Here is a 26,268-nt window from a genome sequence, read left to right as displayed (position 1 = left end):
ATTCGAACCTGCGACCATAGCGGTCTTGCGGTTCCAGACTGCAGCGCCTTTAACCGCACGGCTTGCTGCAGGAATTTCAAAAGTGACAACTAGGGCTGGAGCACTGTTGGGAGAAGTCTTGTATTGGCAGCTAGGGCTGGAAGTTCTCTTTCTGCTGCATCATGGACCTCGCTAAGTCTGAAAGCACTGTCTTGAATTGCGGTCCTACTCAAAGGATGAATACCAGTCTTGGCGAAAGCAGATAAAATTTCCTTGAGGAGAGGAAGAAAGTCCTGTCACGTTGGTTTACCGACGTTCGTCTTGTGGTAATATTGAGCTTCTGTCCTCCATTATCCCTTTAGCGGTCCAAGTACTCCAATATCCAAGGGTTGCAGCATGTAAGCAGTGACTGGGGAAAGTAACAAAACAATTCTATTGTCCTCGCTGAACTGAAGTGCTTCAGCAGATAGATGACAATGGTGACAATCCATAATCAAAATTATGGATCTTGCGGGAGGTACAAGTGACAGAAAACGCCGAAGGAACAAGTTACGAGACATTTAGCTGGAGCACTTTTCTGAATGTCATCTGCAAGACGCATCCCCTTAAAAATAATCAGATTTGGTCCACTTTCTCCAGCTGCATTTATGATAAGAACTGTTGTTGTCTTACCTCTTTCAGCAGTCGTCTTTTGTATTACCCTGCTTGCGCCTTTGGGGCTAACCACTTTTGAGGCTTTTGCAACAAAGTTAAATCAAGTTTCATCGAGATCCCAAATTCTTTCTGGATTGTTTTGTAATCTCGTTTTCTGTAGCCCTTGCTCAAAAAAAATGGTTCAAATGGCTCTGAGCACTAAGGAACTCAACATATGTGGTCATAAGTCCCCTAGAACTTAGAACTAATTAAACCTAACTAACCTAAGGACATCACACACATCCATGCCCGAGGCAGGATTCGAACCTGCGACCGTAGCAGTCGTGCGGTTCGCCCTTGCTCAAAACAGTCGTAAAAACCATTCGTGTGGGCGCAATGGCCCTATTCATAGATATGTTTTGTTTGCCGCGTTACAAGTTCGTATCTTTTCATGCAATTCTATCGTGTAATACACTCGTCTGAGTTGAAAGAACTCTTCTTGTCAGCATTTAGAGTTGACACTTTAAATGCTTCGCACATCTGTGGTAGTTAACCCAAAACCAAGCTCTTGCATTCTTATGTATGTTTAGTCACTTGTTCCACCGAAAGAATAAATGGTCTTCCCTTTTTTATTTGTGGCATTTCAATTACGGAAGATGTAAACTTCAGTCGTTCTTGAAGTGTCACGTAAGGTACTCTGTAAGTTTTAGATGCATTGTGTGCAGACCATCTTTTCTCCAAAACAATGAAAATAGCATTTTTCACGTCCATAGGAGAATATCTTGTCCTGTTACCTCTATATCCACCAGACATCTAAAATGGAAAGGTTCCATTTAAGTGTGCAACCCAGCTTGAGGGAAATTAGGGTTAAGACACTGATCTACTTTCAAATTTTGGCATTATACACGGAAGTACATCCTAGTGTTTTTTTTCCTTTTTCCAATAGACGGCGTTGTTAAGTCGAATTGAAGCAGGGAGCTTTAGATCGAATGGAATTTTCCACGTTGAAAGCGCAGAAATGTACTAAGGGAAGATATTTCTAATTTAAGTAACTGATGGAAAATGCACAACTTAATACAAAATTCCACGTACAAAACCTTAAACTGAATTTTCTCCTTAACTTATTATGCTGCACGAGTTGAAAATTCGACCAAATTCAACTTACAAAGCTTCAACAACTGCAGACGAGTTCTCTCAAGAGGACGTTTCGACAATAACCGATGACTCTCCTTAGAAGTTCGTAAACGTCAAAGAAGAGGCTCTGCTAGCGTTATAACTACACCACAAGAGTGTACAGTCCCTGCCATCTATGAGAGAGAAAAGGAATCACGTTCGTAGCTTGCTCAACTCCACACTGCTCAAACGAAGGAATATCATGAAATTAAACGAGTCCGATATTATCTGAATTTGCCCTAAAGCGTCGCCTTTCTTTCGACGAACAAAGAGCGAGCTGGTTCGCGTTACAAGCGCACAGCGTTGTTTCAGCGCACAACGTGGTGGCCTAGCCCAGCACTCATTTTATTCGGTATAGGGTGGGCGAGTCGCTCTCAGTGAACATTCAAGTGGATGAGCTGTAGCACCGCTGCTGCTTCAATTTAATTACTCTGTAGAAAATAGTGAACGGCGGACTGCAAGAGCAATAAATTGAAGCGGTTGCATTCGCGATGATCAGGATGACTGCGAACAGCACCACAAGAGGATGGTATTAACCATCGCGTGGATGCGAAAAATCGTTGTACCTCACTTGAAAGTACGTACAGCTTCCTTCCACTAGTGGCTGTACTAGTAAATAAGATAAAAGGAAAACACGTCTCATTTGGCTGTACCTCTGTCATGTAGCAATCATCCTGACACGTTGTTATTCACTAGTATTATTTCCGGAAGCAAGTCAAAAGATGAGACAGGATTGGAGGGGAAAACGCTAGGAGAGTGCAAGGCTGTATTAGGAGACTTTATTAACTAAGACTGTGAAGGTACAATGTCTAACAGTATGTCGAAGACCATGAACGGAGACAGTAGTTTAGCAGAGACTGAGATGGGGTTGGCGGTCTATTGCCAATTTTATTCTGATTTCAAAGTGAGGAGGCAGTAAAGGAAAGCAAGAAGAAATTTGAAAGAGAGTTGAAGAGAAGAAATGAAAACTGTGAGGCTGCCGACGACGTTGTAGTTCTGTCAGATATGGTAAAAGACTTGGAGTACAAGTTGAACGGAATGGGTAGTTTCTTGAAATTATCAATAAAACAAGGAATAAGGAATGTAGGCGAATTAAATCAGGAGGGTACTAGACTAGGATGCATGACATTAAAAGCACGAAGGTACTTCAAAATCTAAGTTACATATCATTATGGCAGGACAAACAAAATTTTCTTGAATGCTGCACTACACACATCTACATGACACTGGTACTCCAAATAATCACCAAGTCTTCATAAACAATGGTCGCAACATTCTACCAATCGCTCAGTTTCTCGACAACACTGATCCGCTATTTTGTCTTCTTGCAGTTCGAGGTAGTGATGGGATAAAAGACTGATTTTAACAACTGATTGGTCGGTCGATCGTTTTTTCATTCGGTTGTTTTTTCTGTTGTATTCTCTGCGGGCATTTCAGCTATACGATTCTTTTTTTGCTCATTCCCCGAGTTTGAGTTGTTTCACTTACTGTGAGACAGCGGCCTGAAACAAGTCTCTGACAGTTACGGCAAGTGTGTGAATGTTCTCACTCAGTCTCTGAGTTTGAGCGATTTCGTTTAAATACTGCTTCAGTCTTCCCGGTTACATATGAACCATGATCAGGGTCGCCAACTTTTTATTGTCGTCAAATATGGGGTGTCTAGGAAACCAGCTTTCTCGGATAGCTAGATAACATTCAAACAGATCGTATTAATGAGTCGTATTACAAAATGAAAGGAATTTGTGTTACACAGATGTGTCGCAAGCAAAGGGCGACAGACAAAATAAGAAATCTCTTTAGTATAACAATTTCCAAGTCCGTGTTACATAGACGGTACAAGCAAGTGATTAGAGTTGACTCTTCTACCCAAGTTGCTAGTCCTGAAGCTGCTGTAGAACTGGGCCGCGACCAGTCGAGAGCGGCGCTTACGTCCTCTTCACATAGTGACCACTGTTGTCGCGTTGTCGTCCTGGAAGGAGGTCCGGTCAGCGTGCGATTGGCTGACGTCTTCTCACAGCCTTCCCTTCTTGTCTGTCGTTCCCGACTGGCGTGCCGGCGCTTGGCTTTACGCTGTAACAGAAAGTATATCATGAAACACATTTTGTGCATTTATTAACGTAAACACGAATTTTTCGTATTTCTTGCATCAAATAAGGGTTAAAAGTTTATGTTTTAATACGTGAAGAATATTTTTTTTATTTAAACCTATTATTTTATTTCCGTAAATGCTGAAGTGACTTGAACAGAAACTATACGAGATACATTTTTAAACTGTTTGACGTTTAACTACCTGCTTTTTAAGCAAGTAATGTCACTTCTAGGAATAATTTTTTTGCTAGAAGTATCTGTCTCTATTCGTTAATTTTCTTTAAATTTCTTTGATTAATGCAGCTCCACAATATTACTTGCACTTACACACACCGTGTATAGTATTGATAACTTTCTGTCCTGATTTCTTGTACTCCAACGGCACTGACACTTCTGGCATTTGATCCAGACAAAAAGTTCACTATTAAGAAAAACTGAACTGATAACGGAAAACAAATATCGGAACGGCTATAAGACTGGCGACAGACGATAACAATAATGATTTAACAATGACAAAATGATAGAATGTTTCCGCTCAGACTGAAAACGCCTGGCTGCGTCGACTGTTTTCATTCGGTTTCTCCCACAGACAGTTTTCATCTGAAAGAAATGATTGGATAGTAATCCTACGCATATGAAAAACTATGATAGACTGAATCGACTGTATTCACTCGGTTTAACTCAAAAGAATTAATGAATAGTTCAACCGATACTTGAAACAGCAACCGAAAGAGTTGAGTGTGTTCCAACACCGACTGGATCATTTGCTTCCATTCGGTTGTTATCATCATTAATTCTGGAACAGCTGTGTGAACGTCCTCATCGTTGGAAAATCCAAATGCTTTACGATTCCATGGAAACAGTTAATTTTTATTTACTTAACCCTTTCATGGATAAAATTCATTTTTACAGATTTTTTAAAATATTAAGGTGATAACAGTTTGTTTTCAGTCCCATTATTATATTTTCACCGCTAAAATATTTTTAAAGTTCTCCATTTTTTCACAAATGTCCCATGAACCAACGCAAGATACCTTTTCTGCTTACAGACTGATTTTGTAATTTTATTTTTTTAGCCATAAACAGGATTTTGCAGAGAATAAAATAACTGCAAATTATACATGCATGTAATCTTTTTATTTGTGTAGAGCCAGTGTAAAAAATATTCATTACATTTCAGTTTTCATGCTACATGATCAATACTTGCAAAACTTTACATGTCATGAAACTTGGAAAAACATGGTGTGACACAGAGTGGTACACCACAAGCTGTGCAAACAAGTTTTGTTCTCTTCTCTTTAGAGTTTGTGCTGCAAAATCTGCATCGCTTCCTAGTGCCACTGTCTTTCGGTATATGTTTGCCTACGTTCACGAGCCGGACGTCATCTGGCACACTAGAGACTCCTATCTTTGCTGGGAAGAAAGTGGGCATTGATCCCCTCTTTTTCCTGGATGAATACCCATTAATCAATTGTCTTGCTAATCTTTACGAATAATGTCTGCTGGGACACATGTGTCCCACTAATTTTACTTCGATTATAAGATAGTACAGTCGCTGAGAAGTACATTCCACGCTGTATTTGTACTAAAAATGATTATTAAGTTAATAATAAGATGAATTACTTACTTCAGACATTGCTGGAAAGTGAGAAATGATGAAAACTGAAGAATGACACAAATAAGTGGCGTTGCAGCGGCCATATATACACGCCAGTCAACAAAAGTAGTCACCGCTTCTCTATTGCCTTTGCAGTGCAGTCCCGATTTTTTTCTTAGGTTCAGTACAATCGTCCCTAGATGGCAGCACCGTTCAGAGCTGGGTAACATATATCCCGACACTCGAACTGGCGCTCAAAGTTAGTGGGACATACACTCCTGGAAATTGAAATAAGAACAGTGTGAATTCATTGTCCCAGGAAGGGGAAACTTTATTGACACATTCCTGGGGTCAGATACATCACATGATCACACTGACAGAACCACAGGCACATAGACACAGGCAACAGAGCATGCACAATGTCGGCACTAGTACAGTGTATATCCACCTTTCGCAGCAATGCAGGCTGCTATTCTCCCATGGAGACGATCGTAGAGATGCTGGATGTAGTCCTGTGGAACGGCTTGCCATGCCATTTCCACCTGGCGCCTCAGTTGGACCAGCGTTCGTGCTGGACGTGCAGACCGCGTGAGACGACGCTTCATCCAGTCCCAAACATGCTCAATGGGGGACAGATCCGGAGATCTTGCTGGCCGGGGTAGTTGACTTACACCTTCTAGAGCACGTTGGGTGGCACGGGATACATGCGGACGTGCATTGTCCTGTTGGAACAGCAAGTTCCCTTGCCGGTCTAGGAATGGTAGAACGATGGGTTCGATGACGGTTTGGATGTACCGTGCACTATTCAGTGTCCCCTCGACGATCACCAGTGGTGTACGGCCAGTGTAGGAGATCGCTCCCCACACCATGATGCCGGGTGTTGGCCCTGTGTGCCTCGGTCGTATGCAGTCCTGATTGTGGCGCTCACCTGCACGGCGCCAAACACGCATACGACCATCATTGGCACCAAGGCAGATGCGACTCTCATCGCTGAAGGCGACACGTCTCCATTCGTCCCTCCATTCACGCCTGTCGCGACACCACTGGAGGCGGGCTGCACGATGTTGGGGCGTGAGCGGAAGACGGCCTAACGGTGTGCGGGACCGTAGCCCAGCTTCATGGAGACGGTTGCGAATGGTCCTCGCCGATACCCCAGGAGCAACAGTGTCCCTAATTTGCTGGGAAGTGGCGGTGCGGTCCCCTACGGCACTGCGTAGAATCCTACGGTCTTGGCGTGCATCCGTGCGTCGCTGCGGTCCGGTCCCAGGTCGACGGGCACGTGCACCTTCCGCCGACCACTGGCGACAACATCGATGTACTGTGGAGACCTCACGCCCCACGTGTTGAGCAATTCGGCGGTACGTCCACCCGGCCTCCCGTATGCCCACTATACGCCCTCGCTCAAAGTCCGTCAACTGCACATACGGTTCACGTCCACGCTGTCGCGGCATGCTACCAGTGTTAAAGACTGCGATGGAGCTCCGTATGCCACGGCAAACTGGCTGACACTGACGGCGGCGGTGCACAAATGCTGCGCAGCTAGCGCCATTCGACGGCCAACACCGCGATTCCTGGTGTGTCCGCTGTGCCGTGCGTGTGATCATTGCTTGTACAGCCCTCTCGCAGTGTCCGGAGCAAGTATGGTGGGTCTGACACACCGGTGTCAATGTGTTCTTTTTTCCATTTCCAGGAGTGTATATGACCCATCAACCACGAAAGGGTTAAATTAAACGTCACCAAACCCATCTCTTTAATCAGCACTCCCTTCTGCTAGTGAATAGCTCTACAGACTAACACGACTCTTCTAACCATCAGAACGTGAACCCTCACTAAGCTGCAAACGTCACATACAAAACCAACTCCCAAGAAAGTATTTATGGATTCTTTACGCTCTTTCTGCTAGGGTGACAACTGCATCTGTTGGTACGAACGAATAACTTATGACTTTAGGGATGTAAAAAACACTTTCGCACCATCACCCCCGTCCTCGAGGGCCAATGACGCACTTAACAGGAATATTTCTCTATATTCCGCCAGATTTCAAGAGCTATTAGGTGAAGAGTGATTGATTTTTGACTTAAGGACAGGCATATCCCCGGGTCATTCTCTTTTTCTGTTAACAGCACTTTTTGATACGTGCCACCCCTTGGCAGAACTTCTGGCATAATATTTCCCCACTTAACGTTACTAAGGAAATATATGGCGCTGTTGGAAGGTATCTCATACTTAAGCAAGCCTAAAAGACTCCGAATGTAAATTTCAGCAGCCAATGTAAACCTCGCTCTCCACTAAGATCATGTGCCCTCTGTCCTCTAACGACTGGTCTCATTAAAATCGAAGTCGGATGATTGCTCCTTCGAACAATCGTCTCTACAAGACAAAAAAAAAAAATCGAAAATAATTAAGTCACTGTAATACATTTTTCATTTATGATGTGAATACTATCGTTTTTTTATGCTTTCTCCTTGTGTGTATCTTTGTTTGTAACGGAATTAGCCTTCGAAAACGTTTACTGCATTATGTTTGGCGAGGACTACAGTCGAATGAATGTAATCACTGCCATTCTCTTAGTAAGCCTTTAAGTGAGTGCTTGGTGACTAGCCAACGGGTGCTAAGGTCAAGGAGCTACTACCTGTCGTAGAGTAAAGCCGGCCGCAGTGGCCGTGCGGTTAAAGGCGCTGCAGTCTGGAACCGCAAGACCGCTACGGTCGCAGGTTCGAATCCTGCCTCGGGCATGGATGTTTGTGATGTCCTTAGGTTAGTTAGGTTTAACTAGTTGTAAGTTCTAGGGGACTAATGACCTCAGCAGTTGAGTCCCATAGTGCTCAGAGCCATTTGAACCATTTTTTGTCGTAGAGAAAGGAAACTGTAGGTCTACCTGGGCATCTGTTAAGTTTTAAGTCAATATAGGGAGACAGCTACAATAAATCATCTTCGGATTACACCAAGAGTATACATCCTACGACACAGGAAAATAAATTTCTCTGAGCAGAAAAGTCAGTGCTGAAGGTAAATACCCCAGTACACCACGGCATCAGTCTACTACAATGATGACACCAATGTAGAATGAGAACTTTGCTCAACAACTGAAATGCTTCTTTAGCAAGCAGTGAGCGTTCTCGATACAGATTAGTATCTGCGTCACATTTTCCAGGATACATCCAACATGTTTGTTTTCTGTTTTTCTTCTTCATTTCTTCTTTTATTATCTATTGTCTGTCTCCCCTTTCTCCATGTATTACTATTAATCTTTTCAGTTTGGGCCCGCATCTCGTGGTCGTGCGGTAGCGTTCTCGCTTCCCACGCCCGGGTTCCCGGCTTCGATTCCCGGCGGGGTCAGGGATTTTCTCTGCCTCGTGATGGCTGGGTGTTGTGTGCTGTCCTTAGGTTAGTTAGGTTTAAGTAGTTCTAAGTTCTAGGGGACTTATGACCACAGCAGTTGAGTCCCATAGTGCTCAGAGCCATTTGAACCATTTTTTTTTCAGTTTGGTATACAACATTGCACGCTGTTTGCAGGAAATATTTTATTGGCTGTTAACGTAATTTCAACCAAAAATGTACAGTTATAGGCATTAGTAGAATTTGCACTTGCTGGTAAAGAACAAGAACATAACAGCTATTGAAGAATCAGAACAAAACATGCTCACAAATTTTATGTACCGTTTCTGAAACCCTCCAGGCCAATTGTAGTAATTAACGTCGTAGGCCAAGTGCAAATGAGAGTAATTAAAAAAATCGGAATAATTTTTGCAACAGGAAACAATGCTGGTATATACTCAGTATGATCGTTCCTATGTTGACGGCCAGCGGTGTAATACACGGTAGAACACCTTTTGGAAACACGGAACCTACAAATTATGTGTTGTACTCGGGTGTTAAGCCATTTTTCATCAACTGGATTGTCGATCTTTGCAACTCCAGCACTGAGAACATGTTTATACTATCAGAAACACTTTTACACCAATCACAGGCTGGGACCTATACTTATATGCGGAACGTGTGGCATACTGGATTCAACGCCTTGAGGGTAGATACCAACTACACTCATGCTCATAAATGAAGGATAATACAGATACATGGTGAAACAACTTTCTGGTGGGCGGTTTGCAGGTTTAAATCACCTCGAGGTATGGCCATGCGGTGCATTTGACCTGCGGTTATCGCACAGTGGCGCTAGCAGCAGTCCGCATACGCAGAGGGGTGTTGGTGCTCGTCAGAGTACGGTGCAGCGAGTAAGTGTGCAGACTTCAGATGTGGTGATGGTGACTGTGTGTTGAAAATGGCTCAAAGAACACATATTGATGACATTATGAGGGGTAGAATACTAGGGCGACTGGAGACTGGTCAAACACAGCAGGTCGTAGCACTGGCCCTCCGTGTGCCACGAAGTGTGATCTCAAGATTATGGAAACGATTCCAGGAGACAGGAAACGTGTCCAGGCGCTACCGTACGGGACGTCTACAGGGTACAACACCACAAGAAGACCGATATCTCACCATCAGTGCCCGCAGACGGCCACGGAGTACTGCAGGTAGCCTCGCTCGGAGTCCTACCGCAGCCACTGGAACAGTTGTCTCCAGTCACACAGTCTACAGACGACTGAACAGACATGGCATATTCGCTCGGAGACCTGCAAGATGCATTCCACTGACCCCTGGTCACAGGAGAACCCGTAAAGCCTGGTGTCAAGAACATAGTACACGGTCATTGGAACAGTGGTCCCGGGTTATGTTCACGGACGAGTCCAGGTACAGTCTGAACAGTGATTCTCACCGGGTTTTCATCTGGCGTGAACCAGGAACCAGATACCAACCCCTTAATGTCCTTGAAGGGAACCTGTATGGAGGTCATGGTTTCATGGTGTCGGCTGGGATTATAATTGGTGCACGTAAACCCCTGCATGTCTTTGACAGAGGAACTGTAACAGGTCAGGTGTATCGGGACGTCATTTTCCACCAATACGTTCGCCTTTTCAAGGGTGCAGTGGGCCCCACCTTTCTCCTGATGGATGATAACGGCCCCACCGAGCTGCTATCGTGGAGGAGTATCTTGAAAAAAGATGTCAGGCGAATGGAGTGGCCTGTCTGTTCTCCAGACCTAAACTCCATCGCGCACGTCTGGGATGTTCTCGGTCGACGTATCGCTGCACGTCTTGAAACCTCTAGGAAACTTCAGGAGCTCCGACAGGTACTGGTGCAAGTATGGGAGGCTATACCCCAGCAGCTGCTCGACCACCTGATCCACAGTATGCCAACCCGTTGTGCGGCCTGTGTACGTGTGCATAGTGATCATATCCCATGTTGATGTCGGGGTACATGCGCAGGAAACATTAGAGTTTTGTAGCACGTGTGTTCTGGGACTGTTTTCTCAACTTAATACCGTGGACTTACAGATCTGTGTCGGGAGTGTTCCCTATGTGCCTATGCTATTAGCGCCAGTTTTGTGTAGTGCCACGTTGTGTGGCACCACGTTCTGCAATTATCCTTAATTTATGAGGATGAGTGTATATAGAGAAAACATTAAAAAGTTTCAAGTAAGTGAGGTTCTAGGTATATACTGCAACCCTCTACGCTTTGTTCTGTAGAGGCCGCGAGGGGAAGATTAGACTTATTACAACGAACACAAACGTGAATAAACAATCTTTTTTCCAGCGCATCTACGAGGATGGAAGGGCAAGAAGCTATAGTGAATGAGACGGTTCGCAGTATCCCCCTACAGGCACTTCACGCTGCTTGTAGTAGACACACTATCTGATCAAAAGTATCTGAACACTTATTAGTGGAAAATTATTTTGGGTGTGTTCACTGTTCGCCTTTATGGCGGCTTGAAATCTGCCGGAGGCATTTCAGTGACGTATCAGAAAGTCTGTTGAGGAATGGCTTCCCATTTTTTGTCAAAAGCCGGAACGAGAGAAGGTAGTGATGTTGTACCATGGGGTCTGGAGCGAAGTCATTGTTCCAACTCTCCCATTGGTGCTCCAGTGATTTCAGGTCCGGATTTTGCGTACGGCAGTCATGTTAGTGCCCACAAACCATTGCCTCATATATGCTGATTTGTGACAGGAAGTGTCGCCCTGCTGATACAATCATCGTCTCCGAATTGTTCCTCTGCTATGCGCAGTACACAAGGCTGTAAAATGTGCTCATATCCTTCTGCATTTGGGTATTTTTAAGTGCAATAAAGGGATCATACCATAACCAAGAGAACTAGCCCCGTACCGAGACACTGAAACATGTAAGTTTCAAGTAAAGTCACTGACAACAATGAAACACAGCTGCTAGAATGGGAGTGACATGCGAACGTGTATCTTATCTCGTTGTTTTTTCGCTTTGCCCTGCACGGAACAGTTATGAATGCGAGAACGTAAAATGTCACTAACTTTATACTGAACCTAAACTTCATGAATTTACGTAAAACAAAAAACTGTATCTGATGCAACACAATTGATTTGAAATTGATACTGGTAATAAAAGAAGACTTGGTCCATTTGAAAATAATGGACTCTGAACTTAATGAATGCTATCCCTGAAATAATAAAATTTCGTACCTTTCTCTATGCAATGGTAACACTCTGAGCACTGCTCTCTGTTAGCACTTTAAATTGTATAGTTACCATACAGCTATTGTGGAAGGCTGTTGATTAGCATACATGTTAATTAAATCGAATGCCTGAGACAATAACTTCTAGAGCAAAATAGTTAATCAAAAACAACATTGATCTGGGAACTGACTTGTAGTAAGAAACAATATGGCACTAACTCTAAAACTTGTACTCTGAGTCTTTGATAACTAATAACCTTCACAATCAAGGCACAATAAACTGATTATATATTGACAATTAGCTTTAAAAAATCACTGGATGTGAGTTCTATACTTTGTCTCAATCATCACTTATAAATACGCGCATTGCATTGCTAACGAAACAACTTTCTTTACCTTAATTATTTCCAGTATTGTATTTTGCAAATAAAAATCATTACTGGCTGTAGCGAGCAAGTGTATATCCAGCACACATCAGATTCAATACGTCTTTACACTTGAGAGTCCTCCCCTACATCTCCCTATCTAAAGTTACTCTGACACATTACCCACGACACCTTGAACCAGCGATTGCAGTTGAGCAGCGACGCTACCTCCACAATCGATACTAAATTTGGCCATCTCTGGTTCAATATAAAATTTTCTTACAAAATTTTACCATGTGTATATACTTTTCAACACTACCTCAGTGATATTTCACCGTTGGGACACTACACATGATGGCAGATAACGTTGACCAAGAACTCGCCAAATCCAAACCCTCCCATAGGTTTGTCATAGGAAACAGCGTGATATCAAATCAAATTTCTCATTTCCAGTCATCCACTATTCAGTTCTTTATGGCGTCGTCTTATTCTGGGTGAAAACTCGTGGTACTTAGGGGAGTCGATTTTTGAGACACTTCTGGTACCTGATAAAAGCTGTTCGTACGCTTGTAATCGATTGGTAAACAAGGTGATCGAAATGAGCTAACGCCAGACAGGTATGCAACACACCTAACGTACACGTAATGTCTAAATGAAATGAAGATCATAATAATTGATCGATACACCTGGAGGATCAGTTGATATTGGGATGAATTAAACAATTTCTGGGAAAAGCCCTAAAGGACGGCCCACCCTGAGTGGGCTCTGCAGACACTGATAAAGTTCTCAGCACGGTCGGCCACATGGTCGAGACCGTCGTGCGAAAGAGGCGGGCGACCACCCAAAAGCAGGCACGCTGCTCTCCCTGCCGACAGCTTTGTACCTCCCGCTGGGCCTCGCGACAAATCGACCCTGCAGGGTTTCAGCTGCGAGCTGCTGTGCGTATCGCCGATCGCGAGCGTCATTAATCACCAGCCCCGGTCCCCGCACGCACTGTGTGGGACCCAACACGCTCTCTGTCCGTCTGCGTGTCCGATCGAACGCACTTTGCACTAAACGACGGCAGTAAGAGTGAAAGGGATAGAACACAGACTTGCACCAGTGACCATTAATAAAGCGAGTATTTTCCGACTCAAATGCAATAGTTTTAAGCGATCTAACCCAGAATGAATTAATATTCGATTCGACTGGGATCATACACAATTATACGCGTAATGCGTAACATTCCTTTTATTTCATGATTAGTTCAAGATAATTAAACGAGGCTTACGAGTAATGATAGAACACACAGGAGCAAATAATTTTTTGTGACGGCTTGTTCTTAATTCTCTTAACACTCTTATCGACCGAGAAACTGAAGCAAGTACTCTTTCTTTAAATGGAACGTTATAACTTTTGGTGAGACAAACAAAGGTGGATAATACTTTTTGCTAAAGTTCAAATGGTTCAAATGGCTCTGAGCGCTATGGGACTTAACATCTGTGGTCAGCAGTCCCCTAGAACTTAGAACTACTTAAATGTAACTAACCTAAGGACATCACACACATCCATGCCCGAGGCAGGATTCGAACCTGCGACCGTAGCGGTCACGCGGTTCCAGACTGAAGCTCCTAGAACCGCACGGCCACACCGGCCGGCTTTTGCTGAAGTACTTGAGAAATGTGCTGATACTGAAAAATAAGGCACCCAGAAACCGCTAGTGTAGTTATTTGTATGTCCCACGGATCATAATTATGACCTCTCTCTGTGTTGCGGTACGAGTTGGTTTTACAGTTATAGTGCACTTTCCCAGAGAAACGTTTCATGACATGTTGGACGCCTAGATGGTTGCCTTCAGGTACTTCTTTCCGTAAAGTGGTTTAGTTTGACTGCGTTCAATCCATTTCTCTCCCAAACACAAACACACACACACACACACACACACACACAAACACACACACACATTCTCAAGCGCATACACCGCTGGATTCTTGGGAGTCACAGACAAGTTGAATTATGTGTAGTGTAATTATGTAGTTGAATAGATGAATGTGATTGGTTTCATAAAATTCGTACGGGAATTGTTGTATGAAAGAAATCATTGAAATGCCGTCGGAAGTTGCATTTGCAAGTCTCCTTTATTTAGTGGTGGTTACTAGTTTCCGACTTGTGTCCATTCTCAAACTATACGTCCTCGTAAGCGACTGAATACAGTTATGTACGTGTGCGTGGAACAACTACAGCAAAAAATCCAAATGGTAATACAGCATACAATAGACAAATTACAATGAGAAGTGCGAGCGAAAGCCCTCGGTTGTGGGGTGAGTGGATACGTGTGGTGTGGCCAAACATCGTATGCAGCCTATACGATCGATGCCTTTGGGTACAATCACTGGCATAGTATGACACACGGTAACCACAAAGCAGGATCTTTTCATATAATTAGTGTTTCTCCTACCACCAACTCCTATTGAAGGATCATCTTACAAATCAGTCATACGTTGACTAGAATTCGTGACGAAACAGGGCGTAAACTCACAATACCTAAAATCTATCTTGTAATTTGTCTGTTGTATGATAAAATATCTGTATTACCACTGGATTATTTGTTGTCGTTGTTTCATGCATTTATGTGAATTGTAATCACTCATTTACGAAGACCGTTCGTTTGAGAATGGACACACGCCCGAAGCTAGTCACCATCAATAAATAAAGGAGACTTCCTAATGCAACTTACGACGGTATTCCCACCATTTCTTTTATAAAGAATAAAGCTGTGGACCAACTTCACCTCCGGGATGCTGGAGATCTGTGAAATTGCCAGTATGCCGAATTCTTAAAAATATTTGCGACTTCCTGACAGATCAAAACTGTGTGTCGAACGGAGACTCTAATTAGGGACCTCCGTCTTTCGCGGGCAATTGGTTTACCAACTTTTTTCTTTTTTCTCCTTCATTTCGTTCGTCATTGTTCTCGGCATCCGGCTTACCAACTGAGCTACTCGAGCACGACCCATTACTTGTTCTCCCAGCTGTACTTCCGCCAGCACATTACCACCTACCTTCCAGTCTTCACAAAAGTTCTCCTGTGACACTTGTGGGACTGCCATTCCTGGAAGAAAGGATAAGTGGAGACATGGATTACCCACAGCATGGCTTTCCATCGAAATGAGCGCTGATATGAAACATCCTGGCGTATTGCTTCAAATGGTTCAAATGGCACTGAGCACTATGGGACTCAACTGCTGAGGTCATTAGTCCCCTAGAACTTAGAACTAGTTAAACCTAACTAACCTAAGGACATCACAAACATCCATGCTCCAGGCAGGATTCGAACCTGCGACCGTAGCGGTCTTGCGGTTCCAGACTGCAGTGCCTTTAACTGCACGGCCACTTCGGCCGGCCCTGGCGTATTAAAACTGTGTGTCGGAGAGGAGCTAAAAACCGGGACACTTGCCTTTTGCGGGCTAGTGCTCTGCTTTTCCCGAGTCTTCTGTCTGGTTTGATGCGGCCCGTCACGAATTGCTTTCCTATGACAACTTCTTCATCTCGTAGTAGCACTTGCAACCTATGTCCTTAATTATTTACTGGGTGTATTCCAATCTCTGTTTTCGCCTACAGCTTTTACCCCCTACGCCTCCCTCTAGCACCGTGGAAGATATTCCCTGATGTATTACCAGATGTTCTACCACCCTGTTCCTCCCTCTTGTCAGAGTTTCCCGTATACTCCTTTCCGCGCCGATATTGCGGAGAACCACCTCATTCCTTATCAGTCCACCTAATTTTCAAAACTCTTCTGCAGCATCACATCTCAAAAGCTTCGATTCTCTGGTGTTCCGGTTTTCCCACAGTCCATGTTTCAATGCCATACAATGTTCTACTCAGAACGTACATTCTTAGAAATTTCTTCCTGAAAGTAAGGCATTTGTTTGCTACAAGTAGACTTCTATTGCACAGTTATTCCTCCTTTGCCAGTGCTAGTGTGTTTTTTGTATCATCCTTTCTCCGTCTGCCATGGATTATTTTGCTGCCTAGGTACCAGAATTCCTTAACTCCATCTACTTCGTGATCACCAATCCTGATGCTAAGTTTTTCTCTGTTCTCATTTCTGCAACTTCTCATTACTTTCGTCTTTCTTCTATTTACTCTTAATCCATACTCTCTACTCATTATACTGTTCATTCCATTCATCAGATCCCCTTTTTCCTCCTCACGTTCACTGAGGATAGCAATGTCATCAGCGAATCTTATCATTGAAATCCTTTCACCTTGAATTTTAGTTCCACTCTTAAACCTTTCTTTCATTTCTGGCATTACTTCTTCGATGTACAGATTGAACAGTAGGGGCGAAGGCTACATCCCTGTTTTACACTATTCGTTCTTGGTTTTCCACTGTTGTTGTTAGCTCTTGGCTTTTGTACATGTCGTTCGTTATCCATATTTCTCTGTAGCTTACCCATATTTTTCTCAGAATTTCGAACATATTGCGCCATCTGACATTGTCCTAAAGACAAACTGATCGTCATCTAACAAATCCTCAATTTTCTTTTCCATTCTTCTGTATTTTTCTTGTCAGCAACTTGGATGCATGATCTGTTAAGCTGAGTGTGCGATAATTCTCACACTTGTCGGTTCTTGCAATCTTCGGAATTGCGTGGATGTTGTTTTTCCGAAAGTCAGGTGGTATATTGTCAGACTCATACATTCTACACACCAACGTGAACAGTCGTTTTGTTGCCACTTCCCTCAATGATTTTAGAAATTCTGTTGGAATGTTATGTATCACTTCTGCTTTATATAAACTTAAGTCTTCCAAAGTTCTTTAAGATTCTGATTCTAATACTAAATCTCCTATCTCTTCTATATCGACTCCCGTTTCTTCTTCTATCACGTCATCAGACAAGTCTTCCTTTTTATAGACGTCTTCAAAGCACTCCTTCAACCAATCCGCTCTCTCCTCTGCATTTAACAGTGGAACTCCCATTGCACACTTCAGATCACCATCTTTGTTTTTATTTTTCACCGGAGGCTGTTTGACTTTTCTGTATACTGAGTCAATCCTTTCGACAATCATTTCTTTTTCGATTTCTTCACATTTTTCATGTAGCCATTTCGTCCTTGCTTCCCTGCTCTTCTTGTTTATCTCGTTCCTAAGTGACTTGTATTCCTGAATTTCCCTGAACATTTTTCTACTTTTTTAATCAATTAGATGAAGAATTTCATCTGTTACCTATGGTTTCTTCGCAGTTAACGTCTTGTACTTATATTTTTTTTAGAACTTCTGTTATTGCCCTTTTTAGAGATGCCCATTCCTCCTCGACTGAACTGCCTAATGAGCTATTCATTACCGCAGTGTCTATAGCCTCATAGAACTTCAAGAGTATGTCCTCATTCCTTAGTGTTTCCATATCCCACTTCTCCCTGATTCTTCCTGACTATTCTCTTAAACTTCTTCATCACTTCTAAATTGTGACCTGAGTCTATACCTGCTCCTGGGTAAGCCTTACTATGTAATACTTGATTTCTAGATCTTTGACTGACCATGATGGTTTGCAACTGAAATCTTCCTATCTCCTGGCGTTATCCAAGTATTCTTTTTCCTCTTGCGATTCTTGAACAGAATATTTCACCTTCCCTTACAATCACATTCCAGTTCCCCACGACTATTAGATTTTCATCCCCCTTTACATACCGTACTACCCGTTCCATTTCCTCATACACTTTTTCTATCTCTTCATCTTCGGCTTGTAACTTCGGCAATTGTACTGGAAGTACCATCGTCAGTGTTGATTTGCTGTCGATTCTGATGAGAAAGTCGTATCACGGAGCTGTTCACAGTAACTCACTCTCTGCCCTTCCTGTTCGTAATGAATCCTGCTACCGTTATATCATTTTCTGCTGCTGTTGATATTATCCTATACTCATTGGACCAGAAATCCTTGATTTCTTTTAATTTCACTTTATAGATGCCTATCACATCTAGACAGGTTTTCTAGCTCCCTTAACATTTCAAACTTCTGCCGTTCCACGCTCAGAGTTACTGAACACTACCCTTCCATTGGGTACTCAGTTTTCTTTTGTCATACTCACTTCCGCTTTGCAGTCCCCTGCCGGAAGTCCGAATGGGGGGTCTTTAGCCGATGGAGAGATTATCATAACACTTCCTCAATTACATGCCACATGTCCTGTGGATTCACATTACGTGTCTTTAATGCAGTGGTTTCCATTTTCTTTTGCATCCTCATACCGTCGGTCATTGCTGATTCTTCCGCCTTCAGGAGCAGTTTCTCACCCCAGGGGCTAGAGAGTGCCATAACCTCTGTTCGCTCCACCACCCTCTTTGACAAGACCGTTGGGTTGGCTGAATCAGGGTGACTTCTTATGTCAGAAGTCTTCGACAGTCGTTGCTGATGATTCTTATTCCAAATTCAACAGTGGCGGTGTTCTAACCCAGGAACAATGATATTTTGATTAATAATCAAAGACGCCACTCCAACAGCACGGGTTCCTAACTGAGCTGACCGAGTGCAAATCATTCTATGGTTAAGCAAAGTCTCCACAGTATCCTCTCTTCCAGGAGTGCTGTTGCCGCAAGTTTGAAAGGTAGGAGATGGCATACTGGAGGAAGTAAAGCTGTGAAGGCAGAACGTGTGTTGTGTTCGGGTAGCTCTGGTGATCGAGCACTTGCCTTCGATAGGCAAAGGCACCGCTATCCACAGATATTTCAGATATTCCAACACACAGCTTTGATCTAGTAGGAAGTTTCATATCAGTGCACACTCAGCTGCAGAGTGAAAACTCATGCTTTTTAAAGACTTGTCTGCCAGAAGTCCTAGAATGGATATCACATATTACCCTTATTACTATCTTCTCTTTAACAAGTATTGTTTCCTCAGTCACGAGCTACCTCATGCTATGGCGCCTTAAGCGATTGGTGATTGAAAATAAGAAACGCATGAAGCGAACACACTGCACGACATTTTCATCTCCAAAATAGAATATTATTCGTAACACACGAAGACAGCTAAGTAAATTTTTACCGGCTACAACCTGAACTGGAAGCCACGGGTTACAAATCTACCCGTGGCTTCCAGTTCAGACTGTAGCGGGTAAGAATTTCTCATAATTTAGAATATTCTATTACATATATTGAGGCGTTGTGGTTTGCATGTGCTGTACTATGTTTTATCCAGTTTCACTGACATTACATTTGTGGAGAACCGTTCATCAATTTTTAAGAAAATTTTATTTACTTTTTGAAGTGTTGTTTATTTATAATATTTGCATCGTCGGCAAAAGGAATTATTTCTGCTTCTTGGCTATACGATGGCAGACTTTTTGCTTGTAGTATGAACAACAGTGGATCAGTTATCGATTCCTATAGTACACTTGTAGAGATTATTTCCCATTCTAAACATGCTTATTTGTTGAATACCCTGCCTCTGTTTCTTAATGCTTTACTGTGCGTTATTTTAGCTAGACGGGGTGAAAAAGTTACCAACAAGATCTTTAATACGATGATAACAACGCCGCACAATATACTTAAACACTAACGGTACTTACACGGCCAAATTTTCCAAATCTGGAACTTGTCGGTTAAATTGTAGTTCATGCCAATCAGTCTACATAGGCCTAAGATGCAGAATTTTTAAATCTATTCGACCACATCAGGGCCTTAGAAAGAGGAAGTAGACACCCCACTTTCGCAGTTCATCTCAACAAACAACACAGGAACTGAATTCAAGATCCTTAGAAAAACCTCTATCAAAAAATTACAGTAGAAAAGCGATAAAAGGAAAGAAAGTTTTGAATGAATACACAGCACTGTACAACGAAACACAGTTTGCAACACTTAAAAAACTACACCCCAGCCCCCTAATTTTACTAGCTCTCTCTTATTCCATACACACACACACACACACACACACACACACGCACACACACACACACACATACACACAGTCACCCACTCTTATACACATACACACACGCCATGTAAATTCTCCACCGGCAGACACGCCACATAATGTTTTCACCAAATATTCAGAATTAGTCCCACACTTAACAGAAACAAAACGAAGATCAATAAAAATATAGCGTCTCTCAATATGGGTTTGACGACGTAAAAGTGTTTCCGCAAATCTCATATTTGTGTAAAAATCGTATGAAAACAGGTGAGATTGAAATATCAAAAGATGAGGAAGGCAGTACACATAATTACAATAGAAAAAGAAAACACATCAGCGATGCACAACTGGACGTTTTACGCAGGTACACAAGCGCTACTCACGAAAAAGTGTTTTTTAAAAAAATTAGCAAAGTCTTAACGACTTTCAAACGATTAAAGGCATAAAGAGAAGCCGATTTGTAGAAGTCCACTTCCACAAGTAATGTTACAACTGAGCAATAGAAACAAAATAAATACACATAAAACACACATGTTATTGTATTAGATAGAACAGAAGAACGAACATGAAATTTATGTGATATTTTACAGAAATAAAACGAGACCCAAGTCAGATGGCATATACGTGTCGAAACACGTCTCGATGAAACATAAAAGCCCAATAATTGTGTTTTGCAGAAGGCGGAGTTAAAACTCCCCAAAAAAAGAGACTAAATAATTTATTAATTTTAATGCAAGAGTAGGACAACGCACTGCGATATGCGAGGGTGCACAGTTTGCAAACGCTACAGACTGGCCGTAAACTGCCAAGTTGTGTTTGGCGCAGAAAGCAACCTCTTTCACACACCTTCAAGACGAGGGAACTCGCGACCTTGACTTGACCGCAGTTATGTCCGCTTAAATGGTCCTAGAGTGGAAATCTATGCGAGTCGGCGACCACTACCGTCGAGGTTTCACCACCACGGAACCAGGCTAAACATGGGGCAGAACAACTTTACGGGACATGGAGCAGAACAACTTTACAAGAGTAGAGAAACGTTTCGAGCATCCCAATCTCGTTTACTTCACGAAGAACTTACCAAGGAAGCAGATGTTTTCCTTGTAGTCATCAATGGTGTAGAAAGAGACCGGTAAAACGTGGCTGAGGATCACTGCCCAATGTAATAGGTTGCTAGCTCAGTGCCTATAACTAGGACGGTAATAATTATTGATGGGTTTGTTTAGAAATGACTTTTCTACTACCAGTTACGATTTTCTTTCATTCATATTTTACAAGACGCATTTCGAGAAATGATCCCCATTTTCGAGTGCTTTTTCCCATTCTGCCACGCCCTTTTTTCGTAACGTTTTCGATGTGTGAGGTTCTGATATGTTTTGTTGACTTTACTGCAATGTATAAAAAAACAGGCGCAATTTTTAGTTAGGTGTCGATTTTTATATATAATGAGTGCCGAAATTTGGAGGAAGCTATACTCATAGTTTTCCTATGGGCTATTTGTGTAAAGCTTCAAACGTGCTAAATACCACACACAGTTTTCAGTGAACAGTGTACGTCGAGAATAACTTTCGCAAAACAAGTTACAAAAATGATTTTAGTTGTAGTTGACAGAGATAATGTTACAGGTCTTCCACAGAGTATGATATGTTTTTGCCCAGAGAGAATTTATCTTATCACCAAGGATCATAATTTGCGTATATCTATTTTACAATGATGCATAGTTCTATGTGTTAGTATTGTTATTTAAGTCTATTGTCAAAGCATCTGAAAAAAATTCACTGATTCACTTTTAAACTTTTCGTTTAGGATTTTGTCATAATTTTTTCTGTATTGTGAATGTATGTACAGTTATTCTAACACATCCATTTTATGCCAATCCTTTTCCAAGACGCGTCGTGTAAAATATGAATAAAAGAAAGTTGATACTGGTAGCAGAAAAGTTATTTGTAAACAAACCCATAGTTTTCACAGTTGCAGGCTTTCACAAAACCATTTATAGTAGACAAAATCAGAAAAATTATTGGGACATGTTTTATTTTTATTTTTGAGGTTCTCTTTCCGAGTCGTAGTCTTCAGGTGAAGCTGGAGCTGTTGCGGCTTTTGCAACTGTATAGTTTTATTTTAACCAGGCGCGTCTAGCTTTACAGAAAAGATCTTCAGAGCTCTTGCCTTGGGTCCTAAATTATTTCCATAAGTTCTTCTATACACAGGGCTCGATTTTTAGTGCACTGGACAACCGTCGGTTCTTGGCAGAACTTAGTAATAATATTAAATAGGAAATACTTCCGTATTTTGCAAAACCACATTTATATGGTCACGAAACGGCTTTCGGTTCTTTAGGCCACATTAAGGTGGCAGCAAATGTCGCAAAACAGAAAAATTGACATGCGTCTCACAAAAATATTATTAATCCAAAAGACAATTATTATGATATACAGAGTGGTTACATAGGAAAGCATAACATTTTTTGTGACACAGGAAACTCATATTAACTAACAACCTTCAAGTTTGCTGTGTGGAGACACTTCTGACTTGTGATGAAAAACAAAAGTCAAATTTACAATTTTAATGCGCTATTTGTACCTGAAAATCACCTCTGTAGCTGAGTTGTCAGCGCGTCTGACTGACACGTGAAGAACCCGGGTTCGATTCCTGGTGTTACTAGGTTTTTTTAACTTGGTGGGAGGACTGGTATACGAGGTGCACTCAGCGTCGTGAGGCCAATTGAGGAGCTACTTAACCGATTAGTAGCGCTTCCCAAGGTCAGGAAACCTGGCAACGACCAGAGGAGCGGTGTGCTGGTCACACGCCCCTCCACACCGCGTCAAATGACGCCACTCTCAGATGATGACACAGCGGTCGGTCGGACCCGATGGCCAGTTTAAGGCCAGAACGGGAAATTTTACTTTATTTGTACCTGAAACTGAATTTAGCAGAGGTTGTTGTTGTTGTTGTTGTGGTCTTCAGTCCTGAGACTGGTTTGATGCAGCTCTCCAAGCTACCCGATCCTGTGCAAGCTTCTTTATCTCCGAGTACTTACTGCAGCCTACATCCTTCTGAATCTGCTTAGTGTATTCATCTCTTGGTCTCCCTCTATGATTTTTACCCACCACGCTACCTTCCAATGCTAAATTTGTGATCACTTGATGCCTCACAACATGTCCTACTAACCGGTCCCTTCTTTTTGTCAAGTTGTGCCACAAACTCTCCATCTCCCCAATTCTATTCAATACTTCATCATTAGTTATGTGATCTACCCATCTAATCTTCAGCATTCTTCTGTAGCACCACATTTCGAAAGCTTCTATTCTCTTCTTGCCCAAACTATTTATCGTCCATGTTCCACTTCCATACATGCCTACCCTCCATGCAAATACTTTCAGAAACGACTTCCTGACATTTACATCTATACTCGATGTTAACAAATTTCTCTTCTTCAGAAACGCTTTCCTTGCCTTTGCCAGTCTACATTTTATATCTTCTCTGCTTCGGCCATCATCAGTTATTTTGCTCCCCAAATAGCAAAGCTCCTTTACTACTTTAAGTGTCTAATTTCCAAATTTAATTCCCTCAGCATCACCCGACTTAATTCGACTACATTCCATTATCCTAGTTTTGCTTTGTTGATGTTCATCTTATATCCTCAAGACACTGTCCATTCCGTTCAACTGCTCTTCCAAGTCCTTTGCTGTCTCTGACAGAAATAGAATGTCATCGGCGAACCTCAAACTTTTTATTTCTTCTCCATGGATTTTAATACCCACTGCGAATTTTTCTTTTGTTTCCTTTGAATAACATCTTGGATAGCTTACAACCCTGTCTCACTCCCTTCCCAACCACTGCTTCTCTTTCATGCCCCTCGACTCATATAACTGCCATCTGTTTTCTGTACAAATTGTAAATAGCCTTTCGCTCCTTGTATTTTACCCCTGCCATCTTAAGAATTTGAAAGAGAGTATTCCAGTCAACATTTTCAAAAGCTTTCTCTAAGTCTACAAATGCTAGAAACGTAGATTTGCCTTTCCTTAATCTTTCTTCTAAGATAAGTCGTAAGGTCAGTATTGCCTCACGTGTTCCAATATTTCTACGGAATGCAAACTGATCTTCCTCGAGGTCGGCTTCTGCTAGTTTTTCCATTCGTCTGTAATGAATTCGTGTCAGTATTTTGCAGCTGAGACTTGAAAGTCTTTTCGGGTTTGCTGCCGGAACCTAAAATCAACTTGACTCGATATTCGGCGATCCAACTGTTCGCCATCTTCAGGAAATGCTGCTTCTGCTGATGAGTCCCGCTGAGAACTGACGCAAGATTGCAGTTCGACGTCCTATATAGGCCACCGTTCAGTACCCGGCGCATGCGCCGCCCATCACGGTTTCTGACTTCCAAAACAGGGAGGTGGCGCCGCCCTTAGTGAAACACTGCTGGCAACGATATATCGCAATCAAGGCCGCACCGAAGAACGTTCAGTTTTGATGCGAGATAATACAGGATTCCACGTTTTGCTAAGAGGAAACCCATTGTCCCTGTTGATTAAATTATCAGCCAACCTAATTTCGATCGCCTCTTTATACACACTATTCCAAAAACCGGAAATATTGGCAATTACAACAGTTTCCTCAAATTTCATTTTGTGTCTCTCATTCAGGCAGTGTTCTGCTACGGCCGATTTTTCCGGCTGTTGTAGCCTCGTGTGACGGCGATGTTCCACACACCTGTCATTCACTGTGCGAATAGAACGGCCAACGTAAGCTTTCCCACATTGACAAGGGATTTTGTACACCCCGGGTTTCCTAAGTCCCAAATCATCCTTCACAGAGCCGAGCAGAGCCCTAATCTTAGAGGGAGGACGGAACACACTCTTAATGTTAAAACTCCTTAAAATTCGTCCAATCTTAAACGATAAGCCTCCAGCATAAGGAAGAAAGGCCACAGATCTATGTTCCTCTTCGGACACCTCCGGAGATGGTCCAAATTCCATAGCCCGACGAATCTGTTTCTCTGTGTATCCATTTTCCTTAAAAACAGTCATCAAATGCTAAAGTTCTTGGGTTAAGCTGTCTGCGTCGGAAATGGCATATGCTCTCCGTACCAAAGTCCTAAGGACGCCACTACGTTGGTGTGGTGGATGACAACTCTTAGGGTGCAGATACAAATCTGTGTGTGTCGGCTTTCGGTGAACGCTGTGTCCCAAAGTTCCATCTGGTTTTTTATAAACCATTACGTCTAAAAATGGAAGCATCCCATCATTTTCAACCTCCATAGTAAATTTGATACGGGGATGAAGACAGTTGAAGTGGTCCAAAAACCTGTTAAGAGCATCACGTCCATGGGGCCATACGAAGAAGGTATCGTCCACGTATCTCCAGAAGCACGTTGGTTGCAAAGCTGAAGTCCTCAGTGCCTTAGCCTCAAAGTCCTCCATAAATAAATTGGCGACTATGGGTGACAAAGGACTACCCATAGCCACTCCGTCATTCTGTTCGAAAATGTTACCGTTAAATGAAAAATACGTGGAGGTCAGCACATGACGACAAAGCTTCACCCGCTCTTCATCCAGTTTTTCACTGATCAAACTAAGGGACTCTTCCAGAGGAACTCGTGTAAATAGGGATACCACATCGAAACTCACTAACAGATCTGAAGGACTCAACTTCAAAGATCCGAATCGTCGAATAAAATCCACCGAACTGGATATATGGTGTTCACATTTGCCAACAAATGGACTGAGAGCAGATGATAAATACTTTGCCAGGTTATAGGTCGGTGCACCCAAATTACTAACAATAGGACGTAGAGGAACCCCTTCCTTATGCAATATGCAACTTAGGCAAACCATACAATCTAGGCGGAACGGCAGCACCAGGATGAAGTTTCTTACGTAAATCATCCGACAACGAACTCTTTTTCAGCAGTGAAAGTTTCTTACGTTTGATCCTTTCTGTGGGGTCATTAGATAGTCTTCTGTACGCCGGGTCGTTGAGAAGTAAATCCATTTTTAGGACATAATCATCC

Source organism: Schistocerca serialis, chromosome 6 (genome assembly GCF_023864345.2).
Source record: "Schistocerca serialis cubense isolate TAMUIC-IGC-003099 chromosome 6, iqSchSeri2.2, whole genome shotgun sequence".
NCBI lineage: Eukaryota > Metazoa > Arthropoda > Insecta > Orthoptera > Acrididae > Schistocerca > Schistocerca serialis.
This window is presented reverse-complemented; position numbering follows the sequence as displayed.